The sequence below is a fragment of the Balaenoptera acutorostrata genome, chromosome 18 (assembly GCF_949987535.1).
Source record: "Balaenoptera acutorostrata chromosome 18, mBalAcu1.1, whole genome shotgun sequence".
Classification (NCBI taxonomy): Eukaryota; Metazoa; Chordata; class Mammalia; order Artiodactyla; family Balaenopteridae; genus Balaenoptera; species Balaenoptera acutorostrata.
Genome location: NC_080081.1, coordinates 18,626,463 through 18,640,113, shown reverse-complemented (window position 1 = coordinate 18,640,113; position 13,651 = coordinate 18,626,463). Strand labels below are relative to the sequence as shown.

Genomic DNA, 13,651 nt, shown 5'->3' with positions numbered 1-13,651 from the left:
CATCAGTTCAGTCAGGTGGGAGTGACAGCAGAAAAGGAAAATTTGCTAAGGATACCCCCTTTGCTTGGTGTTTTTTTTTTTTTTTTTTTAATTTTTAAATTTAATTATGTGAAACACAAATGCTGACTTGACGTTCACATGTTGCTTGGTATTTTTAAGCCTCTCCTTTTCTCACTTAGTTTTTTTTGTTTTGTTTTTTTAAATTTTCTCCTACTTGGGTAGATATAGTGATCAGCATGAGAGCTCTTTCAAAGGCCATCAATTTGAGTTGCTACCCATGATAAGAAAAAGAACTATTGAAAATCACTCACATTTGTCTGCTGAGGTCTTCTTTTCCTAGACCTCTATGATTATATTGTTCTTGTTCATCTAAAATTGTGAATTGGCTCCAGTGAATTGCATTCATTTATACGTATCTTTATCTTCAGCTTCAGTTTTGGGAAAACACAGTTTGTTCACAGTAGGTTAAGTTTTGGGGTAACAGAAAGTCCCAAAATCTCGGTGGCCTAAAAAAGTCTTATTCCTCACTTAAGCAAATAGGTGGTGAGTCTGGCTGATGCTTAAGGGGAATCTTGTTTTCTATGTAATGACCCAGGGTCTCCAGATCAATATTTGCTTCCATGACCACATGGCAAGGGTAAAAGCACGGAAGAGTCTCAAAATTAAAGGATTCATCCTGGAAGAAACATGGGTCACTTCTGCTCACGTTCCATTAGGAACATAAGTCAGTGGCCATACATCTGCCCTTAAGAGGGCAGAGAAGTGTCATCCCTCCCTGCAGTCTTGTCCTAACAGAAGGCAAAAATGAACTATTTGTTAAATAAAAATATGTTGAGTAACTAATGCTTTATACTGGTCAGCCAATCTAGACCAAATTTTAATGTTTAATATAAAGGAGGAAGAAACAATCAACATGAAGAAAGCAAACACTAGATAAGGAAGGGAAAACAGTTCCTACTCTATTAGGGGATCAATTTTGCATAGCTTCATAGAACACTGACTTGAGAACAATTCTGAGACCAATCTTAGCTCAATAGGAAAGACTGATTTAACAGGTAAATGACATCAGCCAAGAGCACAAGAATAAGTATTGCTGTGTCATGGATTGACTAATTGCCTCAATTCCAACCCTCTTTCTGCATCCATACTTTTGCATGACCTCAGGAAGGACAGGGTAGACTTTTCTATCCTTTGACTTGGGGTTGGCTCTGTAACTTGTTTCAGTCAATGGCATGTGGGTAGAAGTAAGCAATTTCTGAACCAAGACCTTAATGTCCTCCCGTGTTTCCACTTGCTCTCTGCCGTTTTCATGAGAAGAATATACCTCGGGCTTCCCTGGTGGCGCAGTGGTTAAGAATCCGCTTGCCAACGCAAGGGACACAGGTTCGAGCCCTGGTCCGGGAAGATCCCACATGCTGCGGAGCAACTGAGCCCGTGCGCCACAACTACTGAAGCCCACGTACCACAACTACTGAAGACCGCACACCCTAGAGCCCGTGGTCTGCAACAAGAGAAGCCACTGCAATAAGAAGCCCGCACTTGCCACAACTAGAGAAAGCCCAGGTGCAGCAATGAAGACCCAATGAAGCCAAAAATAAATAAATAAAAATAAAATAGATTTATGAAAAAAAAACAAAAACATACCTCAAGTGGTGCTGTGGTCATATCAGAAGGATGAGAGATACATAATAGGAAACCATCCTGGTCGCCACAGCCTGAAGAAGAGCTGCCCCAGGCATCCCATAAATCTGCACAGAGAAGCAAAGTTACAAAGCTGAGCCCAGCCTACATCAGGTGAACTTCTGCCAACCTTCAGAGAGACAAGAACAGTTACAAATGACTGTTATTTTAAGCCATGGAACTTCTGAGTAATTTGTTTTGCAGCAAGAACTAATCAATATATGGTACATGTGCCAGACACTGGCCATTCATAAAGTACAACAGATGAGAAAAAACAAAAAAAGCAAATCCAGAATCTAGAAGACAAAAAGGATTGGAGATTGCCACACAAAGAAAAGGAAAAGCATTCTTGAGGATTAGGAAAGAAAAGTAAAAATGAATATATTTAATGTGACTTTTTAAAAATAATCATGAACTTAGATACATGAACTAAGAGTGTATGTTCTGGTTTGTGACTATATTTACATGAAAAAACTTGAAAGTTACAAAATTTGACATTTTTATATAAGATATGATTTTATTTAAAAATCAGGAGACAACGAAGTTGGAACAGACCCAATAATATACATGAGTGCCATTAATTATCAGCCTATAAAATTATAAACTTGAACATGATGTTTATTACAAAATCCTTTTGTATTAGAATTAAAGGGATGTCTGAATTTTGAAGGCAGTGACTTTTGGAAAAACAAGAGAAAGCATTAGTTCAAAGAGTAAAACAATGGAATTCAGTGACTTAAAAAAATAGAGAGAGAGAGGAGAAGATGGCGGAAGAGTAAGACACGGAGATCACCTTCCTTCCCACAGATACATCAGAAATACATCTACACGTGGAACTGCTCCTACAGAACACCCACTGAACGCTGGCAGAAGACCTCAGACCTCCCAAAAGGCAAGAAAGTCCCCACATACTTGGGTAGGGCAAAAGAAAAAAAAAAATAACAGAGACAAAAGAATAGGGACGGGACCTGCACCAGTGGGAGGGAGCAGTGAAGGAGGAAAGGTTTCCAGGCACTAGGAAGCCCCTTCGCGGGCAGAGACTGCGGGTGGCGGAGGGGGGGAGCTTCAGAGCCACGGAGGAGAGCGCAGCCACAGGGGTGCGGAGGGCAAAGCGGAGAGGTTCCCGCACAGAGGCTCGGCGCCGAGCAGCACTCAGCAGCCCGAGAGGCTTGTCTGCTGCCCCGCTGGGGCGGGTGGGGCTGGGAGCTGAGGCTCGGGCTTCGGTCGGATCGCAGGGAGAGGACTGGGGCTGGCGGCGTGAACACAGCCTGAAGGGGATAGTGCGCCACGGCTAGCCGGGAGGGAGTCCGGGAAAAAGTCTGCAGCTGCCGAAGAGGCAAGAGACTTTTTCTTCTCTCTTTGTTTCCTGGTGCGCGAGGAGAGGGGATTAAGAGCGCCGCCTAAACGAGCTCCAGAGACGGGAGCGAGCCGCGGCTATCAACACGGACCCCAGAGACGGGCGTGGGACGCTAAGGCTGCTGCTGCCGCCACCAAGAAGCCTGTGAGCAAGCAAACGTCACTCTCCACACCTCCCCTCCCGGGAGCCTGTGCAGCCCGCCACTGCCAGAGTCCCATGATTCAGGAACAACTTACCAGGGAGAACACACGGCGCGCCTTGGGCTGGTGCAACGTCACGCCGGCCTCTGCCGCGCAGGCTCGCCCCGCCTCCGTGCCCCTCCCCCCCGCCCTGCCTGAGTGAGCGAGAGCCCGCTAATCACCTGCTCCTTTAACCCGTATTGTCTGAGCAAAGAACAGATGCCCTCAGGCGACCTACATGCAGAGGCGGGTCCAAATCCACAGCTGAGCCCCGGGAGCTGTGCGAACAGAGAAGAGAAAGAGAAATCTCTCCCAGCAGCCTCAGAAGCAGCGGATTAAAGCTCCACAATCAACTTGATGTACCTGCATCTGTGGAATACCTGAACAGACAACAAATCATCCCAAATTGAGGAGGTGGACTTTGGGAGCAAGATATATTATTTTTTCCCCTTTCCTCTTTTTGTCAGTGTGTATGAATATGCTTCTGTGTAAGATTTTGTCTGTATAGCTTTGCTTTCACCATTTGTCCTAGGGTTCTGTCAGTCCTTTTTTTTTTTTTTTTTACTTTAAAAAAATTTTTTTCTGGGCTTCCCTGGTGGCGCAGTGGTTGAGAGTCTGCCTGCCAATGCAGGGGACATGGGTTCGGGCCCTGGTCTGGGAGGATCCCACATGCTGCGGAGCGACTAAGCCCGTGAGCCACAACTACTGAGCCTGCGCGTCTGGAGCCTGTGCTCCGCAACAAGAGAGGCCGTGATAGTGAGAGACCTGCGCACCACGATGAAGAGTGGCACCCACTTGCCGCAACTAGAGAAAGCCCTCGCACAGAAACGAAGACCCAACACAGCCAAAAATAAATAAATAAATAAATAAAATGTTTTTTAAAAAACTGCTTTGTTTTAAAAAACAATTTTTTTCTCAATTATTTTTTATTTTTTATTATAAAAACTTTATTTTATCTTTATTTTATCCTCTTTCTTTCTTTCTATTTTTTCTCCCTTTTATTCTAAGCCATGTGGATGAAAGGGTCTTGGTGCTCCAGCCAGGCATCAGGGCTGTGCCTCTGAGAGGGGAGAGCCAACTTCAGGACACTGGTCCACAAGAGACCTCCCAACTCCACGTAATACAAAATGGCAAAAATCTCCCTGAGATCTCCATCTCAACACCAAGACCCAGCTTCACTCAATGACCAGCAAGCTACAGTGCTGGACACCCTATCCCAAACAACTAGCAAGACAGGGACAGAGCCCCATCCATTAGCAGAGAGGCTGCCTAAAATCATAATAAGGCCACAGACACCCCAAGACACACCACCAGACGTGGACCTGCCCATCAGAAAGACAAGATCCAGCCTCATCCACCAGAACACAGGCACTAGTCCCCTCCACCAGGAAGCCTACACAACCCACTGAACCAACCTTAGCCACTGGGGACAGACACCAAAAACAATGAGAACTACGAACCTGCAGCCTGTGAAAAGGAGACCCCCAAACACAGTAAGATAAGCAAAATGAGATGACAGAAAAACACACAGCAGATGAAGGAGCAAGGTAAAAACACACCAGACCTAACAAATGAAGAGGAAATAGGCAGTCTACCTGAAAAAGAATTCAGAATAATGATAGTAAAGATGATCCAAAATCCTGGAAATAGAATAGACAAAAGGGACTGAGAAAATATTTGAAGAGATTATAGTTGAAAACTTCCCTAATATGGGAAAGGAAATAGTTAATCAAGTCCTGGAAGCACAGAGAGTCCCATACAGGATAAACCCAAGGAGAAACACACCAAAACACATATTAATCAAGCTATCAAAAATTAAATATAAAGAAAACATATTAAAAGCAGCAAGGGAAAAACAACAAATAACACACAAGGGAATCCCCATAAGGTTAACAGCTGATCTTTCAGCAGAAACTCTGCAAGCCAGAAGGGAATAGCAAGACATATTTAAAGTGATGCAAGGGAAAAAACTACAAGCAAGATTACTCTACCCAGCAAGGATCTCATTCAGATTTGATGGAGAAATTAAAATCTTTACAGACAAGCAAAAGCTGAGAGAGTTCAGCACCACCAAACCAGCTTTACAACAAATGCTAAAGGAACTTCTCTAGGCAAGAAACACAAGAGAAGGAAAAGACCTACAATAACAAACCCAAAACATTTAAGAAAATGGGAATAGGAACATACATATTGATAATTACCTTAAATGTGAATGGATTAAATGCTCCCACCAAAAGACACAGACTGGCTGAATGGATACAAACACAAGACCCATATATATGCTGTCTACAAGAGACCCACTTCAGACCTAGGGACACATACAGACTGAAAGTGAGGGGATGGAAAAAGATATTCCATGCAAATGGAAATCAAAAGAAAGCTGGAGTAGCAATTCTCATATCAGACAAAATAGACTTTAAAATAAAGACTATTACAAGAGACAAAGAAGAATACTACATAATGATCAAGGGATCGATCCAAGAGGAAGGTATAACAATTGTAAATATTTATGCACCCAACATAGGAGCACCTCAAGACATAAGGCAAATACTAACAGCCATAAAAGGGGAAATCGACAGCAACACAATCATAGTAGGGGACTTTAACACCCCACTTTCACCAATGGACAGATCATCCAAAATGAAAATAAATAAGGAAACACAAGCTTTAAATGATACATTAAACAAGATGAACTTAATTGATATTTATAGGACATTCCACCCAAAAACAACAGAATACACATTTTTCTCAAGTGCTCTTGGAACATTCTCCAGGATAGATCATATCTTGGGTCACAAATCAAGCCTTGGTAAATTTAAGAAAATTGAAATCGTATCAAGTATCTTTTCCGACCACAATGCTATGAGACTAGATATCAATTACAGGAAAAGATTTGTAAAAAATACAAACACATGGAGGCTAAACAATACACTACTTAATAACCAAGTGATCACTGAAGAAATCAAAGGGGAAAACAAAAAATACCTAGAAACAAATGACAATGGAGACACGATGACCCAAAACCTATGGGATGCAGCAAAAGCAGTTCTAAGAGGGAAGTTTATAGCAATACAATCCTACCTTAAGAAACAGGAAACATCTCAAATAAACAACCTAACCTTGTACCTAAAGCAATTACAGAAAGAAGAACAAAAGAACCCCAAAGTTAGCAGAAGGAAAGAAATCATAAAGATCAGATCAGAAATAAATGGAAAAGAAATGAAGGAAACGATAGCAAAGATCAATAAAACTAAAAGCTGGTTCTTTGAGAAGATAATCAAAATTGATAATGCATTAGCCAGACTCATGAAGAAAAAAAGGGAGAAGACTCAAATCAATAGAATTAGAAATGAAAAAGGAGAAGTAACAACTGACACTGCAGAAATACAAACGATCATGAGAGATTACTACAAGCAACTCTATGCCAATAAAATGGACAACCTGGAAGAAATGGACAAATTCTTAGAAATGCACAACCTGCCGAGACTGAACCAGGAAGAAATAGAAAATACGAACAGACCAATCACAACCACTTAAATTGAAACTGTGATTAAAAATCTTCCAACAAACAAAAGCCCAGGACCAGATGGCTTCACAGGCGAATTCTATCAAACATTTAGAGAAGAGCTAACACCCATCCTTCTCAAACTCTTCCAAAATACAGCAGAGGGAGGAACACTCCCCAACTCATTCTACGAGGCCACCATCACCCTGATACCAAAACCAGACAAAGGTGTCACAAAGAAAGAAAACTACAGGCCAATATCACTGATGAACATAGATGCAAAAATCCTCAACAAAATACTAGCAAACAGAATCCAACAGCACATTAAAAGGATCATACACCATGATCAAGTGGGGTTTATTCCAGGAATGTAAGGATTCTTCAATATATGCAAATCAATCAACATGATACATCATATTAACAAATTGAAGGAGAAAAACCATATGATCATCTCAATAGATGCAGAGAAAGCTTTCGACAAAATTCAACACCCATTTATGATAAAAGCCCTGCAGAAAGTAAGCATAGAGGGAACTTTCCTCAACATAATAAAGGCCATATATGACAAACCCACAGCCAACATCGTCCTCAATGGGGAAAAACTGAAACCATTTCCACTAAGATCAGGAACAAGACAAGGTTGCCCACTCTCACCACTATTATTCAACATAGTTTTGGAAGTGTTAGCCACAGCAATCAGAGAAGAAAAATAAATAAAAGGAATCCAAATCAGAAAAGAAGAAGTAAAGCTGTCACTGTTTGCAGATGACATGATACTATACATAGAGAATCCTAAAGATGCTACCAGAAAAATACTAGAGCTAATCAATGAATTTGGTAAAGTAGCAGGATACAAATTAATGCACAGAACTCTCTTGCATTCCTATACACTAATGATGAAAAATCTGAAAGAGAAATTAAGAAAACACTCCCATATACCATTGCAACAAAAAGTATAAAGTACCTAGGAATAAACCTACCTAAGGAGACAAAAGACCTGTATGCAGAAAACTATAAGACACTGATGAAATAAATTAAAGATGATACAAACAGATGGAGAGATATACCATGTTCTTGGATTGGAAGAATCAACATTGTGAAAATGACTCTACTACCCAATGCAATCTACAGATTCAATGCAATCCCTAACAAACTACCAGTGGCATTTTTCACAGAACTAGAACCAAAAATTTCACAATTTGTATGGAAACACAAAAGACCCCGAAGAGCCAAAGCAATCTTGAGAATGAAAAATGGAGCTGGAGGAATCAAGCTCCCTGACTTCAGACTATACTACAAAGCTACAGTAATCAAGACAGTATGGTACTGGCACAAAAACAGAAATATAGATCAATGGAACAGGATAGAAAGCCCAGAGATAAACCCACGCACATATGGTCACCTTATCTTTGATAAAGGAGGCAAGCATATACAGTGGAGAAAAGACAGCTTCTTCAATAAGTGGTGCTGTGAAAACAGGACAGGTGCATTGAAAAGTATGAAATTAGAACACTCCCTGACACCAAACACAAAAATAAACTCAAAATGGATTAAAGACCTAAGTGTAAGGCCAGACCCTATCAAACTCTTAGAGGAAAACATAGGCAGAACACTCTATGACATAAATCAAAGCAAGATCCTTTTTGACCCAGCTCCTAGAGAAATGGAAATAAAAACACAAATAAACAAATGGGACCTAATGAAACTTAAAAGCTTTTGCACAGCAACGGAAACCATAAACAAGACCAAAAGACAACCCTCAGAATGGGAGAAAATATTTGCAAATGAAGCAACTGACAAAGGATTAATCTCCAAAATTTACAAGAAGCTCATGCAGCTCAATATCAAAAAAACAAACAACCCCATCCAAAAATGTGCAGAAGACCTAAATAGACATTTCTCCAAAGAAGATATACAGATTGCCAACAAACACATGAAAGAATGCTCAACATCATTAATCATTAGAGAAATGCAACTCAAAACTACAATGAGATATCATCTCACACCGGTCAGAATGGCCATCATCAAAAAATCTACAAACAATAAATGCTGGAGAGGGTGTGGAGAACAGAGAACCCTCTTGCACTGTTGGTGGGAATGTAAATTGATACAGCCACTATGGAGAACAGTATGCAGGTTCCTTAAAAAACTAAAAATAGAACTACCATACAACCCAGCAATCCCACTACTGGGCATATACCCTGAGAAAACCATAATTCAAAAAGAGTCATGTACCAAAATGTTCATTGCAGCTCTATTTACAATAGCCAGGACACGGAAGCAACCTAAGTGTCCATCGACAGATGAATGGATAAAGAAGATGTGGCACATATACACAATGGAATATTACTCAGCCATAAAAAGAAATGAAATTGAGTTATTTGTAGTGAGGTGGATGGAGGTAGAGTCTGTCATACAGAGTGAAGTAAGTCAGAAAGAGAAAAACCAATACAGTATGCTAACACATATATATGGAATCTAAGGAAAAAAAAAAAAGGTCATGAAGAACATAGTGGTAAGATGGGAATAAAGACACAGACCTACTAGAGAATGGACCTGAGGATATGGGGAGGGGGAAGGGTAAGCTGTGACAAAGTGAGAGAGTGGCATGGACATATATACACTACCAAACGTAAAATAGATAGCTAGTGGGAAGCAGCCGCATAGCACAGGGAGATCAGCTCTGTGCTTTGTGACCACCTAGAGGGGTGGGATAGGGAGGGTGGGAGGGAGGGAGATGCAAGTGGGAAGAGATATGGGAACATATGTATATGTATAACTGATTCACTTTGTTATAAAGCAGAAACTAACACACCATTGTAAAGCAATTATACTCCAATAAAGATGTTTAAAAAGTTACACATACACTTACCACATAACCCAGAAATCCCACTCCTGGGTATTTACCCAAGAGAAATAAAAACATATGCCCACACAAAGACTTCTACATGAATGCTTGTGGCAGCTTTATTGCAATAGCTCAAAACTGGAAATTACCTAAATATCTATCAACTGGTGAATAGACATATAAATTATAGTATACATCTACATAATGAAATACTACTCAGCAGTAAAAAGGAATGATACATGCAACAACATGGATGAATCTCAAAAGCATTATGTGAAGTGAAAGCAGACAGACACAAAACCTTACACATTGCATGATACCATTTAGTGGCATTCTGGAAAAGACAAAACTACAGGGACAAGAATCAAATCAGTGGTTGCTAGGGGCCGTGGTGATGGTGGAGGAGGGGACTGACTACAAAGGGGCAAAAGAAAACTTGTTTGGGGTCATAGAAATGTGCTATATCTCAATTGCAATGATTATATTACTATATACATTGCCAAAATTCAACATATTGTACATTTTGAAATGGTGAAATTTACTGTATGTAAATTATTCCTCAATAAGCCTGAGTTAAAAAATCACCACTGGTAAAAAAAAAAGAAATATATATATATGTGTATATATATATATATATATATATATATATATATATATATATATATATAAATGTAAACAAATTTTTACAACATAAACTTCAGAATGACAGTTTTTCAAATGAGATCATGACATATTTAAGAAAGCTAATTTGAAATACTTTCTGAAATGGAGACTGATGCCAAGAGGGTAGCCAGGCCTTAGCTAATATATGCAAAGCAAATTTTGATTTAGCAGGATTATGAGTCCAACCCAAACTTTTTATATTTTCATAAATAGGAAAGGGTGAAAGTGAAAAAAGAGTAGTAAGAGGGTCAGGAGCATGTAGGAGCAATAGTTGATGACCTGGTTAAAATGACCCCAAACCGTTTTGTTTTTTCATTGATATTACTAAGAGATTCAAACCCAAGGATTCTCAGGTTCGCTTGCATCAGAATCACTTAGCATGCTTTTTAAAATACAGGTGCCCAGGCCCCACCTCGGATTCCATTGGTGTGATATTGGTATTTGTTAAAAGATCCCTAGGCTATTTAAATTGTAAGCAAGGTTAATAATCATCGCTACTTTGACCTATCCCAGGTATACATAAGTCAATTAATGATTAATTACAGTTGCCAACTCTCCAGTCCCAGGCTGTTCCCCGTGTGGTTGCATTCAACCTGATTGGGTCATGTGCTCTGATTACCTAAACTTGGAGGAACTGTCACGTTATTAAATATTTACAAGGTAACACAGTGATACTTTTGTAAGCTGTGTCTCACAGTCCTCAAGGTGGATTACATAACAGATAAAGGCAACAGATTACCAGTTAACCCTAAAAAGAATCTGCTATATCTATAGAAATGACTATGTATGCAAAAAATACTAGTTCCCAGTTATATGAAGCAGAGTACATATTTAGTTTCAACATTATGCTATGGAAGGGACTGAAAAACAGAAAACTCCAATGTCTTAGGTTCGACTTGTGTAAAATAGAAGACATTTTAAATATAGATTACATAATGAGCTATATTTACAGATGATTTATAAAAGAGACACAGAAGAAACATTAGCTGAATATCATCGACTGAAGTCCAGGTGTAGGAGCTAGGTACGTGGAATACAATAGGGCACAGAGTAACTTACCAAAAAGAAAGAAGAAATGAAAGAAGATGGGAAGGAGGAAGGGAGAGAGGAAGAGAGAAAGAAAGGGAAAATCAATTTGGGGGAAAATCAAGCAAAACAAATACAATGGAACAATTTCAAGCTTACAACTTGCCAATCTCGCTACTTGATTGAAGTGATTACAATACAAAACTCCTTTTGGAGTTATTTTCTGTAAATAAAATGATGTGCTTGCAACCGTAGAACATCTCTAATGCTCTTAGTTACGTGGAGCCTGCAAAACATCAGGTAAAAAAATAGGTGATAAGATCCTGAGCAGCTTTAGCAAGAAAAAAGCGTTTAACAGTAAGGACTGCACTCACTATCCATGTTTCTCTTCCAAAAGGCAATTTGACTGTAACTCTCCCAGATTTGGAAGTTACTCATCCTACTCACGGGGGGACGGGGGAAATTTATCAGGCTTCTCCCACCACGGCTGGGCAGATGATAGAACAAAAGGGCAGCAGACAACTTGAGCAGAGTCAGCCAAGTTTCCTGCCCAAACAGAGAGGATAGCAGGAGAGGGGGGAGGAGAGGAAAGAAAATGGTAACAGAAGCTTTTTTTATGCCGGAAATGTAAGAGTGCCTTTGTTGTAAAACACAGGCGTTGATTTCCTGTTTCCATAACTTATGATTGGTGAGTTATTTTTACATTTATCTTAATGAGGTTACACCCTGCTCTGAGATTTCATAAGCCATTTCCCTGCCTATGAAACAAACAAAATATTCTTCTCTCTGATTCAGTTTCTTTGTTGACCTTGGGATAGCTGAGCAAGAGAATGGTCTGGATTACACATTAACCTCTGTGTCTAAAAGTGTGTGGGGAGAAGGAGCGCTCAGGCTTTGTTAACGCTGAGGAATTCTTTACCTGTGAGACTCAAAAGTCAGTGTTATTTCCTGACTTTTATTTGTACCTTGAAAAATTACAAAGGACCAGAAAGTGTTTCCTAAATCATGGAGGAAAAGTTCTCAAAAAAATAAAGTGTAAATATATATTTGTCCTGGAACAATGCATCTCAAATCAATTCTGACAAAAATCTTGTGTCGGTGAATAAAAATTAATGGAACATGATTCATTGTAGGCATCAAGCATTCAAATTAGTAAAGAGCATAGCCAAGGAGACGCACTTATTTTATTCTTCAGTTATTACCTGCATGCTGCAGTGGACAGAGGAATTTGGAATGTGTCCTTTATTGCTGCCACGCTGCTTCGGGCGCTGGCTTGGGAATTAAGGATCCATGCCTCTACATAATGATATATGATTAGCACTGTGAAAGTAATTGAACTCTTTGTTCTAGACAATCCCTTGCAGGGTCAGCAAGAAGCTGGAACAAACTGTGTCATTTAACAGAGTTATGCTGTAAGTGAGAAAAACCTCTGATCCCTGAACAATTAACTTCCTAATAATTTTTAAGTTCTCAAGATTAAATGAGAGAATTAATATAATAGACCATATAAATGTGCATTAGAGAAATAAAGCAGTGCAAAGGCACTAAGAGGGATGGGAAAATTTAAAGAAATTAACAACTGTTCTCAAATATAATAAGAGACAGGTGTCAGGCTGTTAAAGGGATGATTAATATAACTGGAGCAGCTGAGAGTGGTAAATGCACAGCTGTTGCAAAGATAGTTATGTAGTAACAGAGAATACTACTTGTTTTGCTGTGCACTCCACTAAACTAAATTATATTAAGAGCTTATAAAGTATCCTGGAAAGTGAAGTAATAATGATATTGACACCTGTTTTAGACAGTAAACTCCTATAACTCAAATCAATGATATTGACTCCTATTTTACATAATAAAACGCTATAACTCAAATCAATGATATTGACACTTATTTTACATAATAAAACGCTGCAACTCAAATCATTCGCTCTAACTTTGTGCCTTCAAAATCACAGCACACTAGCTTTATTATTTATGAAATTTCTCAATTTTCTTCATTAAATGTATGAAATATCTCAGTAATCATTTTAAGACAATAATGCTTGCATTAGGTTGCATTAATTTCAAAATGATCAAATTTTGAAAGTAATATGTTCTCTTTGAAGTTCACTAGTTCCAAACTCTCTTTTATTCTGATAGTTTCGTTTTATCAAAATGTTGCTGTATTCAGCGCAGAGTGATGAGTTGCATTTCAAGTAATTCTATAAAATCTGATGAGCGTTCCTCTTGGATAGGGACTGGACTATATTTGGTTCAGTCTCAGGGTCACACTGACCTTTAGGAAACAAAGGAAAGAAGGAGACATTGCTTTGTAATTATTCTCAAATGAAATTTCTGTTTGTTTTCAATACCATCTAATTAAGCTAATTAATATCCTCTTGTACAACAAAAAA

The 13,651-nt window shown here is 39.2% G+C and overlaps 1 long non-coding RNA gene across 4 annotated transcripts in view; it reads right to left on the bottom strand.

The window, feature by feature from the left end:
* The window catches only part of LOC103011723 (uncharacterized), a 142,665-nt gene extending 129,306 nt beyond the window's left edge, over positions 1-13,359 (bottom strand). For 2 of the 4 annotated variants that reach the window (XR_009005989.1, XR_009005988.1), the window contains exons 1-2: positions 11,418-13,359; positions 1,645-1,748 (exon numbers count right to left, since the gene is read on the bottom strand). This is a non-coding gene — a long non-coding RNA (uncharacterized LOC103011723). The remainder of the gene's footprint in view (positions 1-1,644; positions 1,749-11,417) is intronic. The other 2 variants (XR_452422.3, XR_009005990.1) reach the window with 2 other exon arrangements.
* Positions 13,360-13,651: the final 292 nt, after the last annotated feature.